Below are 16,069 nucleotides of genomic sequence, written 5' to 3' on the forward strand. Positions count from 1 at the left end.
AAGGTGATTTTTTGTGTTTTACTTAAGTTGTCTGAATGATAAATAGTGCCCTACCTAAGTTGCAGGCTGTATATGTAATGAAAAGTAATGTTGCATTTGAAAGTTTTCTGATAAAGTGGAATCCAATTTTGCATTGAAAAGCTAAGATGAATTTTAACCACTTTTTTGCTGAAATTCCATCAATCTGGACTTTGTAGGAAATGAGTAATTATTCGTTTAAATCTTTAGTGATTAGGGACTGACACTAGAATCACTTTTTTCAAGTAACAGTAGAATTGATCTAATTTATTTACATTGCTTTATAGCCATCTATATTTATATAAACATGTACTGCATATAAATATACACAGAAGAGTAGATACAGCAATCTATAGTTTTATATATATTTCTGCATTGTTAAGCATAAGGGAACTTCAGTTTAATTCTGATGTCTAATTGCTTGGGTGCTAACTAACATCACTGTGAAATAATTTTAGTCATCCACATTTTTAGCAAACTTTGTTATTTTAATTGGTTCCACTGTGTAACAAGGTACAGTGAACATAGCTTTACTGGTACTTCTGGCTTAGTTGTACCTACAGCACAGTTCATCTTCAGCAAGACCATGACATTCAATTCCATATGTAAACTGTGTCACGCCCGCTATTTTGCAATAGCGCTGCAGAAAGCTGCTCATGCTACCTGCACTGATTTGGATGGGAAGTTTAATAATTGGCTCCGAGAGCCAATCAGCCTATCAGTAAATACTGACAAAATATTCTCTAGTGACCTGACAGCACATACAAGAAACCAAAGGGCAGGTTAGAAAGCACAGAATTGTTTCATGTGTGCGATGTCTAAATATATTTTCCCCAGCTAAAACCACCAAGGGAAGGAATCCAGTAGCTGGTTTACAACACTTGTCAAAAGAGCTGATCTCAAAACTAACTTCTGCCTTTGTTTGTTGCAATGGTGTGTATGTACTGAAAATGAGTAATTGTGATGTTCATAGTAGAATATTTACTCTGAGCATGAACAAAAATCATCTTACCCTATTTGTTATTAACCCTGCGTAATAAAGGCATATATATAATTAACAGTATGTACTATTTTTACGTGTAATTACATTAGTTTTCTTTGTTACTTTACTCACCAATTGGTTTGTGGAGCAAGCACAAATTTGTATTAATAAGACTAAATTCTCAATATTTTTAGAGCAGAAACACCTGATAATGAAGATATCTTTAAAAGTTGCCGAGTATAAGACAAGGTGGGTTTTTTCTCTCTCATGTTTACAGGATGCTTTGCTTATGGGATGACAAAGTGGTTGGCAAGGACCACTGGGCACAGTGGGGAGGGCTGAGGTTGGGAACATCTTTGATTCACCAGGAAACCATTCAGAAACCCTGGCTGACTGCCCCTGGGACTGGATGAATTTCTCCTCTTACAGACAGCCTGTGGAGGATGATTCACAGCCTGTTGGTGACAGTAGAAAGTATCCCGCAGGGGTTTGGATCAGGCCACCCTGCAGGGTGGTTAGTCAAAGGGCAGGGATGTGCTCAGACATCACCCATGCTCGGGACCAGGGGGAGCCTCCTGAGTCTTTGAACATCTGTCTGTCAGTTTTGTTGTCTGGAGACCAATAGTTTGTCTATTGTGCAGCCTGGGGAAAGATGTTGTAGGCTGGTTGTTGGTTTCATGTGGTACTTCTGTGGAGCCATTGTAAACACCAGTGCCTATTCCACTAGCAATGGACACAAATGAAATGCGTTTCTTTACAAATAATACATTTGGATATATTTGTAATAATGAATTGAAATAAAAGCAATACATTCCAACTAATAGTTCAGAACATGTCAAAAGTTGTGTACATTGTGTATATCATGAACAAATATGACACATCTGTATCACACAGGATTCTTTGAGAAGGGTTTGTCTCTGCTAGTCAACATCAAGGCTTTAACCTGACAAAAATGAATGTGCTGGTTTGTCTTCCATGCTACTCAGACCCAGAGCCAATTGCTGTTTAAAAGGGAAAATAAAGACCAAACAACAAAACAACCAAAAACCCTGCTCCCAAACAAAAGAAACAGCACACAAAAAGGTTATGGTCCTGAGGTCCCCACAGCAGTGTCCTTGCACAGGTAACCGTTCACGTTCGGTAGCTAGTTTTGAAGTTTCTCTCATGAAATTGTTAGTGTATGCATATTTTAAAGCTGTGAAGTTATGGAAACATAATCACTTTTTCCACCTGCTGCTATGACCTGTTTTTTAACTCTTCTGCTTGTGGCTTCATGTCTTCCTCACTCCTACATTTCAGTCTTTATTAGATTACACCATTTTAGAGCTACTCAGATGAAGTTTCTTATCTCAAACTCCAAGGGGTCTGAGCAAGAATCGAAGACACACATTATGTGCCACCTTGCAAGGACACACTGTACAGGTGGCTCACTGTTCTACAGTGCATGAATTTTAAAGGGCACAATAGTTGATTTTGTTTATGTGTGTATTTATATTTCTAGCGCATTTGATTAAGTACTGTTACACAACTGCCTCTTGGCTCTGGCATTAGTCCTTGTACCAGTGTTTTTTAATGCTTTGTAATGTGATTCTGTAGCAATCCGTGTGTGTACTAAATAAGGTTCCCTTTCTGCTATACAAGCTATAGCATTTCCACCTTTGTATCCTCCCCATCAGACCCTTCATGTCTGACTCAAGTTTGAAACACTTGTCCTAATTTCTGAAACTTTTCTTCTAAACTGTACTTAAAACTTTCTTTTTAACATCTTCCTCTTTTCTTCTCTGCTGACTTTGTTCCAGTCTTCATCTTGCATCTGACCCACTTAAGTGCCTGTGACTTGTTCTATGCTACCACTTATAATTGAAGCTGTTTACTTTGCTTTGTGCCCAAAATACCCCTGTCTCTTCAGATCTTTTTTCAGACAGCAAGAACTCTCTTTACTTATAAGTCAGAATCTTCCATAGAGAGCTTGTCATCAATTCAGCCTGCTGGCCTCACTAAAATCACTTGCACATGATTTCTAACAGCCCAATTTGGGCTGAAACAGAAACCCTTTCAGGTTCTCTATGTTGTATGCTTCTGTAATACCAAAGAGATTTGATGTCTGGTAAAATTCACAAAATTAGTGGGTTTTTTTTTTATCATGCTGCTAAAACTAAACTTCTGACCTATTGCATCCCCACTGTGTGATGAAGCCAGGACCTGTGTTCAGCAGTGCTTGTGAGTACGTTTTTGTCTTAATAAACCCTGTAATTTAACAGAATATTTTTTTATTGCATGGCTATATTTTTTATTGTATGGCTCTTACGGAAAGGCAGCAACTGCAGGGCAGGAAGAAGAGGGGAAATTTTACACACCTCTTCTGGTCTTGTTTGTCCATTACTATGTTTTAGACCATTCTCCCAGTGGAAAAGTGTGAAGCATAAGTGTAGGCAGGAGAGTTAAGCTGGAATGTCCTGCAGAGATTCACTATCACAAAGGGTAATACTGCTTTATCGATCCTTTCCACACCGTCTCCCACAGTTGTGTTAAGCCTGTAGCAAGTACAACCTTTACAAAACAAGATCAAGAGATATGCCTTACCATTTAAGTTGAATACTGGCTTTAAAATAGGATAAAAGAATTCTTCTTAGGTGTGACATATTGTTGGCATTTTAGTATATACATGATAAAAAAATCCACAGAATGGAAGTTCACATTTATTGGAATTATTATTTATTTTCAAGTCCTGTGGATGCAGGCGGTAGGAACAACTTCACTTTATATAAAGTATAAAGTAAAAAGCAAAGTTATTTTCAGCTTTGACCAGACAGCTTTCTTAGAGAATTCAGATCTCCATTCCTTCCTATATGCTGTGATATATTGCTTAGTCATTATTTTGTGATTCATACTGTAGGAGTGAACAAAGATTGTCTAAGATTTAACAAAGACTCTCAGACATCTTTTCATAAATACTTTTTGTAGTATTCCGACTTCTGTTATACAGAATTCCTTTGCTGCAGCAATTGGAAATGATGCTTATGAAATTTTTCACTAGTGCTTACTTAGACCATTAGTGCCCCAGGCTTTCAGAAGAATACTGACGGGCTTTCAGCTTAGTAATGCAGATTCTTGTTTCAGATGTTGGCCTGTACTTACCGAGAAGTACATTAACATGATAGATCTTAATTTCTGCTTTGAAAATCACCAGAAAAGCGTCACATGCTGTAGATCTGACTGGATGCCGGTACCGGTTATTCTGTCTTACTGGCCTTCGCGTTATCTTCAGCGGATTAGAGGCAGAGCTGGGCCAGGAAAGCCAAATGAAATTGGAAGGCTGTTCTGCTCGGGTGCTAGCAGTGGTGTTTTGGTGTGTCCTCTCCTCCACAGCCTAAGTGCCTTATCTCTACAACCAAAGGTCATTTGTGCTTGAATGCAGTGCATAGGCTTGGCTTTTCAGCTTCTTCCTATTCCTTTATGCCTATGGAAGGAGCAGCTCTACAGCTTTGTCTTAACTGTCAGCCAAGCCTAAGTGCCTTGTGCTAAACTTCAGTTTAGCTCAGAGTTAGTTTCAGGGACTGATTTAACAGAATGTTCTTAAACAAAACCAAACCACCAAATCCAACAACAGCAACTTAAACAGAAAACAAGACGAAAAATAAAACCCAAATGCCTCCTTAAAACAACCAGAAAGCCCCACCAAACCTCATATCACAGATACCAACATGTCTTCATTTCTCAGCTTTCTTTACCACAATAATGTTGCCACTTGTACTCTCAAACATTGTGTAACCTCCTTTTTAAGAAAGTTACAGATTTCCTGTGTTAATTTTGTGGAAACAAGAATAAAAAAGCTGCCAGGAAATGGCAGACTTAAAAATAGATTCATGCACTCACAGAGTGGTTTGGGTTGGAAAGGGCCTTAAGCCCATCCAGTTCCAACCCCTGCCATGGGCAGGGACCCCTTCCACTAGAGCAGCTTGCTCCAAGCCCCTGTGTCCAACCTGCCCTTGAACACTGCCAGGGATGGGGCAGCCACAGCTTCTGGGCACCCTGTGCCAGCGCCTCAGCACCCTCACAGGGAAGAGCTTCTGCCTAAGAGCTCATCTCAGTCTCCCCTCTGGCAGGTTCAAGCCATTCCCCTTGGCCTGTCAGTGCTCTGATCACCTCAGTCAGTCCTGTGTTTTCTGATTGAGGCTGCTTGCTCCACAGTTGATTTGTCCAGATGAGAAATCCAGCAGTGAATTGGGAAGGAGCCAGTAGCTGACTTTAGACAGGAGTTATGGGTAGTATCTCTCAGGAAACAGTATCTCAGATAATCCCCTCTTTTTCTGCTTTTCAGGGTGGTTCAGTCTTAGACTCTTCTGCCTGGAAGTTGTTATAATGAATAACGTGAATAAACTTTAAAATCCTTGTATTCAATTTTAGATGTAATAAAAATAGTGAAGTACTTTGACTGTAGTGCAGTGATCCACTGAATATGTTGTTTACATAGATTACTCTTTCCTAACGAGAGCACGAGGACTGTAAACAGGTAATTGGCTGTCACTGAAGTCAAACTTCAGACCATACACTGTTTTTATTGTTTCATATGGTATATTTGGGGGGGGGGGGGGGGGGGGGGAGGCAGAATTGCTATAGAAATCAATTGCTGAGGTCAAAAACCAAGCAATTGTAAAGTTTTCCATTATTTTGACAGTGAATAGATTAAAAAAAGCTCTCTGGTATGCACATGCCACATGAATGGCATTCAGGGAGCTTAGAAAATGCAGTGTGTGCCGTGCAGTATCTGACAAATAAGAGAAGAATGCTTTATTTCCTCAAGTAATTTTTGCACAGTCTTGAAGCAACATAGAGAAGTGCTTCATTGTTTTGAAGCTTCTGGTTCTAACGACATAACCATTAAATCAGTACAGAAGTATATAGCTAATTATTATTATTGTTGCATAGTGTGAAAATAATGTTAAAAATATTTTATTTCTGTGTTAAAGAAAATACGCACCTTCATAAAGCTCTTCTTTATTATGATCTAGATTGCAGGGCTGATCAATTCTACCATAATTAATTCAAGTCTCGGGATGAACCCAGGCCTACCTGTGAAACATAATCAAGAATATTTACAGAGGAGCAGAAAAAGGTGGTAGGAAGTTTGGATTGGGAAATTGTAGCTGGAACACTTTCCTACTCTTACTTCTAAAAGTTATGGGTAAGACAGTCAATAGGACTGTGCCTGCAAAGAAAAAATAAATAAATGAAAACCCCACATGCTTTTCAGTTACTAAACTACATTGAGACTTTGGATAAATACCCATGATATGATAATTTTAACAAAAATCATTGAATTGATGCCACTGCATTAAAAACAGTCGTTCAGTGCAGCAGTCGTAGTACAGAACAGTTTCTCAAATACGGGATTTCAAGTGCTATTACATATTCATTTGGTAATGCACAGTGATGTGCACTACTTTCTTTTCTTCTTCTCTTAGAAGCTTTTTACCCAGCCATTAGTTTTTTTATGGTGTTAAAGGACAGCCACACAGAAGAGCCATTTCACTAATCCATGGCTTTAAATTAGTCCAACTTAAAGTACTTGGTGTGTTTTACAGGTGCATGTAGAAAATAGTGCACATCTTGTGTACTTCAGATGCAGATGCATTGTGGAAGTGAGTAGTAGACACCAGGAACTTTATCCACTCTGTTCACAGGTACACTGTTTCTTAGAGGCTCATCGCATCCTCTCACAGATTTGTAAGGGAGATGCTGCAGTGGAAGATGTCACTTGCACATGGCAGGTACTGCTGCCAGTCCATTAATCTGTACTTCTGACCTTCTCTGTCCTAAAAAAATGGCTTTCCAAGTGAGAATCACAGCCCGAGATGAATAATTCCAGCAGTCTGAAGGCAGCACGTGTTCTACAAGTTAAGCAAGCACTGCTCTACAGTGGTTCTTCCATAGCCGCTGACAGTGCCTCAGCTGTGTATGCAGGAAGTGGTGTAGTTTACATGGAGTTATGTTTAGGTTTGGGGCTTTATTTTTAATTAATGCTCCTAACATTTAAAATTATTAGTGATTATCTGATAAATTGAGAGGTGGTAATCACTGGGTAAATGGTACACTTGTGTTTCAGAGAAGCATTCTGAATAATATTCAGTTCTGATATTCAGGATAATTACATTTTTATTTTCTATCTGAATTATTTATAGCTACCACAAGGCACATCCTATTGAGACATTCCAGTCTATTGTGTATGTATTGTTCTTTCATGTATGAAAGGCACAGATACAGTAATAATCCTTTAAATTACTGTAAATAATTATAGTCATGATATGTTGAAAGAATATATCATGATATATATCATACGTATATACCAATATATACGTACACATCAATCATATGTACATATATATCAATATATCATACACCATTCTGGTGTGGTGGCTTTCAGAGAGGCAAGTTTATGTCTTTGTATGTCAAGGACTGCAGAATACATGTAAGGTAAAAGAACTGATGCATGCGTACACCTGAAACTCATCCCAACCCTGAGTCAAGATGCTTTTGAGCTTTGGAGGGGAAGAAAAAGTTCTGTATTATCATTTTTTGCACAGCTTTGCTATTTGGTTCCATTAGGGATTGGAAATGTGGAAATATTATGGAGTACTGGCTGTCAATCTGAGCAAAACCTAGTAGTAGTGGAAATCTCATTAGCCTGTCTGTCAGGTGAGATCTAAAACTGAGGTCCTGACCACTTGTGGTCATTAAAGAACTCGCTCACCGTTCACAAGAGTAAAGGTGTTAAATGCAGTGTCTTGGATAAATTCCAACTTGCAAATTAGATATGGTCTCAATTTCCTACCAGTTTAATTCTTTGCTTCTTGTTCTTAACTACAGTATAATAATGCTTTGAGTTATTAAACAGCTGCTCACTTGTATCCTAAGCATGTCTGATTTTCCTCAATAGGAAAAGTGTTATAACATTGTATGTTATACATTAATAGTAATACAGAAAAATCTTGTAAGCAATCTGAAGTGGAAACTGCAGTGTTGAAGCATTAGCATACAATAATTTGCTCCTGTGTTGCCGAAAATGTATATGCTGTGTTCATTACTGGCTCTTCATTTTTAAGCTAAACCCCACAGCTCCTAACAATGTGGTAGGATTGATGCAGAACCTGTCTGTGGCACATAGTGCAATAACACTCTCAGAACACACTCTTCCTGCTCATAGAATGTACAAATGATCAGTGCAAATAGATCAGTGTAACTAGATCAATGTAACTAGAACACAGCCATTTTCTGATCAGGTTCACTTCATATTCTGCACTGCTTTCCAGATCTGCCAGCAGAACTGAACTACTAGAGCCACGGGCAGCTTGTAACCAGCCATCATCCCTGCTCAGGGGTGCCTGTGTGAATTCTGTACCTGTAGAGATTAAAGATGTGTTGGTTCATACACATATTTGTCTCTACGTACTAACAGCAGTTTATTCTGTCAATTTTCTTTCTGTGTTCCTTCTCATTTAGCATACCACAGGGTTCAGAGACCCAGCAATACCTAACCAAGACATGGGGGTGTCGTGGTTTAAACCCAGTCAGGTAGCTTGTTCACTCACTCCCAGTGAGTGGTGCCGAGCTGACAACAATCGAGGTCCGTGTCCGTCTCCCCCCCCCGCCTCCCCGCACCGGGGCTCTCCCCTTCCCCGCTCCCGGAGGAACGGGGAGGAGGATCGAGAGAGTGCAACTCCTACGGGTTGAGACAAAAACAGTCCAGCAACAAATCACCACCGCTACTATCAGCTAAAACAATGATAAGGGAAAATAACAAGGGAAGAAAATACGATACCACCGGCCAAGAGAAACGAGTTCCACCCGGAAGCCCCTGTCCTTCCGGGTAACTCCCAGTTACCCCTCACCCCGGGCATGACGTGCTGTGGTATGGAATACCTCCCCGGCTAGCCCGGGTCAGGCGCCCCGTCTCTGCTTCCTCACAGCCTCCCCTCCTCCCTGGCAGAGCATGAGCCTCACAGAGTCCTTGGTCAGGGTAAACATCACTTAGCAACAACCGAGAACATCGGCTTCACCAACACTGTTCTCAAACTGGAAGTCAAAACACAGCACTGTACCAGTTAACACAAAGGGAAAACATGACTGCTACTGCGGAACCCAGGACATTATCCACCCCTTATTCCATACCATTCACGTCGTGCTCAGATCCCACATTTTCAATACACCATCGCTCTCCCACATATATACATCCATATACATACAGACCAAGAGGAAAAATCATTTTCTTAGTGCATGGACCAATCCCTATAATGCTGCCGAGTCCATTCGGTCCATGATGTTCAAAGTTCATTCTCTGTTGGGATGATGGCTGGAGGGAAGTCAGGGCCAGTCGCTGGTGACCTGGAGACATCTAGTTGATGGGCTATAAAAGCATTACACAGCAGGCAACAGCATACAATTGAGTTCACTGGCTGTTTTCCCCTAAAATCAAATCCCCTTGAGGTATACATCGGACTTCCCCATCTTCCCGCATTACCCACCAAGTATATCCAGGTCCCTGAGCAAAAGCAATCCCACGAGTGGGTTTGCCTTTACCTGAAGCAGGAATTACCCAGACTGTCTTTCCCAGCAAATTCTTCATATGCACCACGGGAACTTTGTCCCCCTCTACAATATGTAACAGTTCTGACTGGGCTGGGCCAGCCCTGTTGGCAGATCCTCTGGTGTTGACCAACCAGGTGGCCTTTGGTAAGTGTGTATCCCAATGCTTGAAAGTTCCCCCACCCATCGCTCTCAGTGTAGTTTTTAACAGCCCATTGTACCGTTCGATTTTCCCAGAGGCTGGTGCATGGTAGGGGATGTGATATACCCACTCAATGCCATGCTCTTTGGCCCAAATATCTATAAGGTTATTCCGGAAATGAGTCCCATTGTCTGACTCAATTCTCTCTGGGGTGCCGTGTCGCCACAAAATCTGTTTCTCAAGGCCCAGGATGGTGTTCCGGGCAGTGGCATGGGGCACGGCGTATGTTTCCAGCCACCCGGTGGTTGCTTCCACCATGGTAAGCACATGGCGCTTGCCTTGGCGGGTTGGTGGCAGTGTGATATAGTCAATCTGCCAGGCCTCCCCATATTTATACTTCAACCATCGTCCTCCATACCAAAGAGGCTTTAACCGCTTGGCTTGTTTAATTGCAGCACATGTTTCACACTCATGAATAACCTGGGCAATAGTGTCCATTGTTAAGTCCACCCCTCGGTCACTTGCCCATCTATATGTTGCATCTCTGCCCTGATGGCCTGAAGTGTCATGGGCCCACCGGGCCAAAAATAATTCACCTTTACGTTGCCAATCTAAGTCCATCTGAGCCACTTCAATCTTAGCCGCTTTATCCACTTGTTGGTTGTTCTGGTGTTCCTCAGTGGCCCGACTCTTGGGTACATGGGCATCTACATGACGTACCTTCACCACCAGGTTCTGCACCCTGGCAGCAATATCTTTCCAGAGTGCAGCAGCCCAGATGGGTTTACCTCTGCGTTGCCAGTTGCTCTGCTTCCACTGCTTCAACCACCCCCACAGGGCATTTGCCACCATCCATGAGTCAGTATAGAGATAAAGTACTGGCCACTTTTCTCGTTCAGCAATGTCCAGGGCCAGCTGGATGGCTTTCACCTCAGCAAACTGACTCGATTCACCCTCTCCGTCAGCAGTTTCTGCAACTTGTCGTCCAGGACTCCATACAGCTGCCTTCCATCTCCGATGTTTTCCCACAATACGGCAAGAGCCATCAGTAAACAAGGCATACTGCTTTTCACTTTCTGACAGTTTATTATATGGTGGGGCCTCTTCAGCGCGCATCACCTCCTCCTCTGGTGACATTCCGAAATCTTTGCCCTCTGGCCAGTCCATGATGACTTCTAGAATGCCTGGACGACTGGGATTTCCTATTCGAGTTCGTTGTGTAATTAGTGCAGCCCATTTACTCCATGTAGCATCGGTTGCATGATGTGCAGAGGAGATCCTGCCTTTGAACATCCAGCCCAGCACGGGCAGCCGGGGTGCCAGAAGGAGCTGTGCTTCAGTGCCAATCACTTCCGAAGCAGCTCGAACCCCTTCATAGGCTGCCAGTATCTCTTTCTCAGTTGGGGTATAGCTGGCCTCAGATCCTTTATATCCCCGACTCCAAAACCCAAGGGGTCGACCTCGAGTCTCCCCTGGAGCTTTCTGCCAGAGGCTCCAGGTAGGACCGTTCTCCCCAGCTGCAGTGTACAGCACATTTTTTACATCTGGTCCGGTCCGGACTGGTCCAAGGGCTACTGCATGAACTATCTCGCGTTTAATTTGCTCAAAGGCTTGTTGCTGCTCAGGGCCCCATTTAAAATCATTCTTCTTCCGGGTCACATGATAGAGAGGGCTTACAATCGAACTGTAATTTGGGATGTGCATTCTCCAGAACCCCACTGCACCCAAGAAAGCTTGCGTTTCTTTCTTATTAGTTGGTGGAGACATTGCTGTTATCTTGTTGATCACGTCTGTGGGGATCTGTCTACGTCCATCTTGCCATTTTATTCCTAAAAATTGAATCTCCTGTGCAGGTCCCTTGACCTTACTCCGTTTTATGGCAAAACCGGCTTTCAGCAGGATTTGGATTATTTTCCTCCCTTTCTCAAAGACTTCTTCCGCTGTATCGCCCCACACAATAATGTCATCAATGTATTGCAGGTGTTCTGGAGCTTGCCCCTGTTCCAGCGCATTCTGGATCAGTCCATGGCAAATGGTAGGGCTGTGTTTCCACCCCTGGGGCAGTCGGTTCCAAGTGAACTGGACACCCCTCCAAGTAAAAGCAAACTGTGGCCTGCACTCTGCTGCCAAAGGGATTGAGAAAAATGCATTGGCAATATCAATCGTGGCATACCACTTGGCTGCCTTTGACTCTAGTTCATACTGAAGTTCTAGCATGTCCGGTACGGCAGCACTCAATGGTGGTGTGACTTCATTCAGGCCACGATAGTCTACTGTTAGTCTCCATTCTCCATTAGACTTTCGCACTGGCCATATGGGGCTATTGAAGGGTGAGCGGGTCCTGCTGATCACCCCCTGACTCTCCAGTCTACGGATCAGCTGATGGATGGGAATCAGGGAGTCTCGGTTGGTGCGATATTGCCGCCGGTGCACTGTTGTGGTCGCAATTGGCACTTGTTGTTCTTCAACTTTCAGCAACCCCACAGCAGAGGGATCTTCTGAGAGACCAGGCAAGGTGGACAGCTGCTCAATTTCCTCAGTCTCCAAAGCAGCAATACCAAAAGCCCACCGGTACCCTTTTGGGTCTTTGAAGTACCCTCTCTTGAGGTAGTCTATGCCGAGAATGCATGGAGCCTCTGGACCAGTCACAATAGGGTGCTTTTGCCATTCCCTCCCAGTCAGGCTGATTTCAGCCTCCAGCACAGTCAACTCTTGGGATCCTCCTGTTACTCCAGAAATATAGATGGGTTCCACCCCTTGACAGCTTGATGGCATCAGGGTACACTGTGCACCGGTATCTACTAGAGCCTTATACTTCTGTGGGACTGATGTGCCAGGCCATCTGATCCACACAGTCCAGTAAATCCGATTGTCTCCTACCTCCACCTGGCTGGAGGCAGGGCCCCTCTAACAGTCGTCGCAGCATTGGACACTTAAGTCGTGTTGAAAGGGATTATTCTTCGTTATCACAGGAGCTGGAGTAAAATCAGCTCTTCCACTCCATCTGGGAAACTGATCACCAGAGACTGAAGCCGTAGCTCTCATGGGACGATCAGTCTTGGCCCTTGCTCCCCTCTTCAGTTCACTCACCCGTTCCTCCAAAGCTGAAGTAGGTTTTCCATCCCACTTTGTCATGTCTTCTCCGTGATCCAGCAGGTAAAACCATAGGGTACCCCGTGGCGTATACCTCCTGTATCTCCTCTCTTGAACAATAGGACGCCTTTTGTTAATAGCTGAGACGTGTGTTGGTACACGTGAGGAGCCGGATAAATCAGATAGATTGTCCTTCAATTGTTCGATGTCCTGGGACAGTTTTTTCACAGCTGAGATGATGGAAGGGGTGAGGTTGTCTTCGAACTCTCGGAGTTTATGAACCATTTCATCCACTGTTAGTGGTACTATGTCATTCCAGGTTACTGTTGCCAATGAATGGGCATATGATGACGGTGCATTCCGTGTAAGTTTTCGCCACATGGGTCGTGTACATTCAACTTCATCTGGATCTATAGGTGTATCCCCGTTATTCGGCTTGATGTGATAGATCATCTCTACGATGGCCGATTCCCTCAGAGACTGGATGCCTTTGTCTATAGTATTCCACTTGGCCGAACGACTCGTAACATCGTCCTTGTACGGAAACCTTTCTTTCACAGCTGCCAAGAGCCTCCTCCAAAGGCTGAGGGACTTTTTCTCTCTTGCAATTGCTTTGTCAATTCCCCCTTCTCTAGCAAGTGATCCCAGCTGCTTGGCTTCTGTACCTTCTAGTTCGTGACCATCAGCCCCATTGTCCCAGCATCGGAGTAACCAGGTGATGATGTGCTCCCCTGGTTGACGGGTAAAATCTTTTCGCATATTCCGCAGCTCGGTTGAGGTCCGAGGTCGAGAAGTTACCTCTTCTTCTTCTTCTTCGTCATGTGATGATGACTCCTGATCAGATTCTGGACCGGGTGGTGAATTCATTGGTTCTTCATCTCGCTTCACCCTTTTTGCCTCCTTTTTGCTTGTTCTCTTGCGTACAGGGGCAACTGATATTGGTACGAATTGGTCCTCTGGTTTGGCTGCAGTGATTATCACTGTGGTTTGAGTAGCAACTGTACTTGTTCCTGGGGGTGGTGTAGCTACTGTGCTTGGAGCTGGGGTAACCGCGCTGTCTGTTGCAGTTGAAGTTTGAGCAGCTGCTGTACTTGCCACTGGGACAGCTGTGCTGTTCATTGCAGACAAAGTTTGAGTAGCGACTGTTGCTTTGCCCTCAGATCCGCCGACATTCTTTTCCTTTTGAAGGTGCTGGATAGTGTTGAACAAGGCCCTGTAAGCATAGGCCAAGCCCCAGCACGTTGCCGTGATTTGTCCATCTCTGGTATGGCCAGAATGACCACACACCTCATTTAAGTGTTTTACTAATTCTTCTGGATTTTGCAGTTGTTCGGTAGTGAAATTCCAAAGTACTGGAGGGGCCCACTGACCTAGATACTTGCCCATACTATCCCACACACCCTGCCACTCATGGCTGTCCAGCCTCAGGGAAAATCTCTCGGTCCTCCTACATCGTCGTCTGACCCCAGACAAGACCCAAACCTGAATCTGCTTAACTCTTGAAATCAGTAGTGGGTAAAACACACTCTGTATGCGTGTTAGCATGGTGATTCCCATCACCATCAGCAAACAAGTCTCAACAGCATTAAAAGGCCATTCAAAAAATTCAAAACTCTCAAATGTAAATGGTCTGGGGGGACGACTAGGAGGGTAAAAGGATGTCTCCTTCCCAGGTTGAGCACCTGAGAAGGAGAAAAAAGATGTGTAATTGCTAAGCACCTCCATCATATACCTCCCAAAGTATAAAGGTGGTGACCACACTGGGAACATAAGCCAGATCAGTTTCATGATCAATGATTCTATTGTATTACAAGTCATTACCATAAAGTACAATGGGATAAAAACCTTAGCCCAAGCCCCACACTTGAAAAACACTAATACAGCAAGTACCGGATGGACGTAAGATATCATATACTGAAACTGTGAGATCAAGAGGAACAACCTTGAGAGCCAATAAATCAGCATTGTGACGAGTGACTATCAATCCAGTCAGATCTGTTCTTATCTCAACCCTTCGTGCCCCACGTTGGGCGCCAAAAAGAACTGTCGTGGTTTAAACCCAGTCAGGTAGCTTGTTCACTCACTCCCAGTGAGTGGTGCCGAGCTGACAACAATCGAGGTCCGTGTCCGTCTCCCCCCCCCGCCTCCCCGCACCGGGGCTCTCCCCTTCCCCGCTCCCGGAGGAACGGGGAGGAGGATCGAGAGAGTGCAACTCCTACGGGTTGAGACAAAAACAGTCCAGCAACAAATCACCACCGCTACTATCAGCTACAACAATGATAAGGGAAAATAACAAGGGAAGAAAATACGATACCACCAGCCAAGAGAAACGAGCTCCACCCGGAAGCCCCTGTCCTTCCGGGTAACTCCCAGTTACCCCTCACCCCGGGCATGACGTGCTGTGGTATGGAATACCTCCCTGGCTAGCCCGGGTCAGGCGCCCCGTCTCTGCTTCCTCACAGCCTCCCCTCCTCCCTGGCAGAGCATGAGCCTCACAGAGTCCTTGGTCAGGGTAAACATCACTTAGCAACAACCGAGAACATCGGCTTCACCAACACTGTTCTCAAACTGGAAGTCAAAACACAGCACTGTACCAGTTAACACAAAGGGAAAACATGACTGCTACTGCGGAACCCAGGACAGGGGGTCATGTAGGCATTCTCCCTGTGAAGGAGCATGAGGGCATAGCAGCTGGCTTTGGTGTCTTCCAACAACCTCATAGATTACAGTGGCACTGAAGAATCTTTCCAGCCTTCAGAATAAGGCAGTCATATGTTATCTTTTTCCCTCCTTTCAGCTCCTTGCCCAACAGCATTTAGCAGTATATGGACACTGCTAATTCTCCGAGTGCCATCTGCAGTCATTCATTCACCTTTCATCAATATCTAAGGACTTCTCTGGCTGTTGTTTTGTAAGTCTTCTCATTCACATATTGATAACACTGTCTTATTTAAGACATGGAGGCTTACCCTCCCATCTGCTAAGGCTCCAGGGGAATAAAAGTACCTTGATTTCAGCTTGTTCTTTTTTTATGTATCTCAGATAATTTAGATGTATAGGAAATACCATGAGCAGATGATGGTTTACAAGTGGAAGAGAAGAATTATTGCATTCAGGACCCAGGGAGTGGCGTAACTGTGTCTCCTTTTATAAAAAAACCAAAGGAAAGTGCTATCTCATTTCAAGTATGTTCCAACACCATGCATTTAAGCATCTCCTTGCATTTCATATCCACAGTTATCATTTCAGGC

At 43.7% G+C, this 16,069-nt stretch overlaps 1 protein-coding gene across 7 annotated transcripts in view; it reads left to right on the forward strand.

Annotated features, from left to right (window-relative positions):
* Positions 1 to 16,069, forward strand: part of TENM2 (teneurin transmembrane protein 2) — a 691,595-nt gene that overhangs the window by 102,979 nt on the left and 572,547 nt on the right. The window lies entirely within an intron of this gene.

The sequence above is a fragment of the Pezoporus occidentalis genome, unplaced genomic scaffold (assembly GCF_034315485.1).
Source record: "Pezoporus occidentalis ecotype Australia unplaced genomic scaffold, CSIRO_AGI_Poc_V1 ctg33, whole genome shotgun sequence".
NCBI classification, from domain to species: domain Eukaryota; kingdom Metazoa; phylum Chordata; class Aves; order Psittaciformes; family Psittacidae; genus Pezoporus; species Pezoporus occidentalis.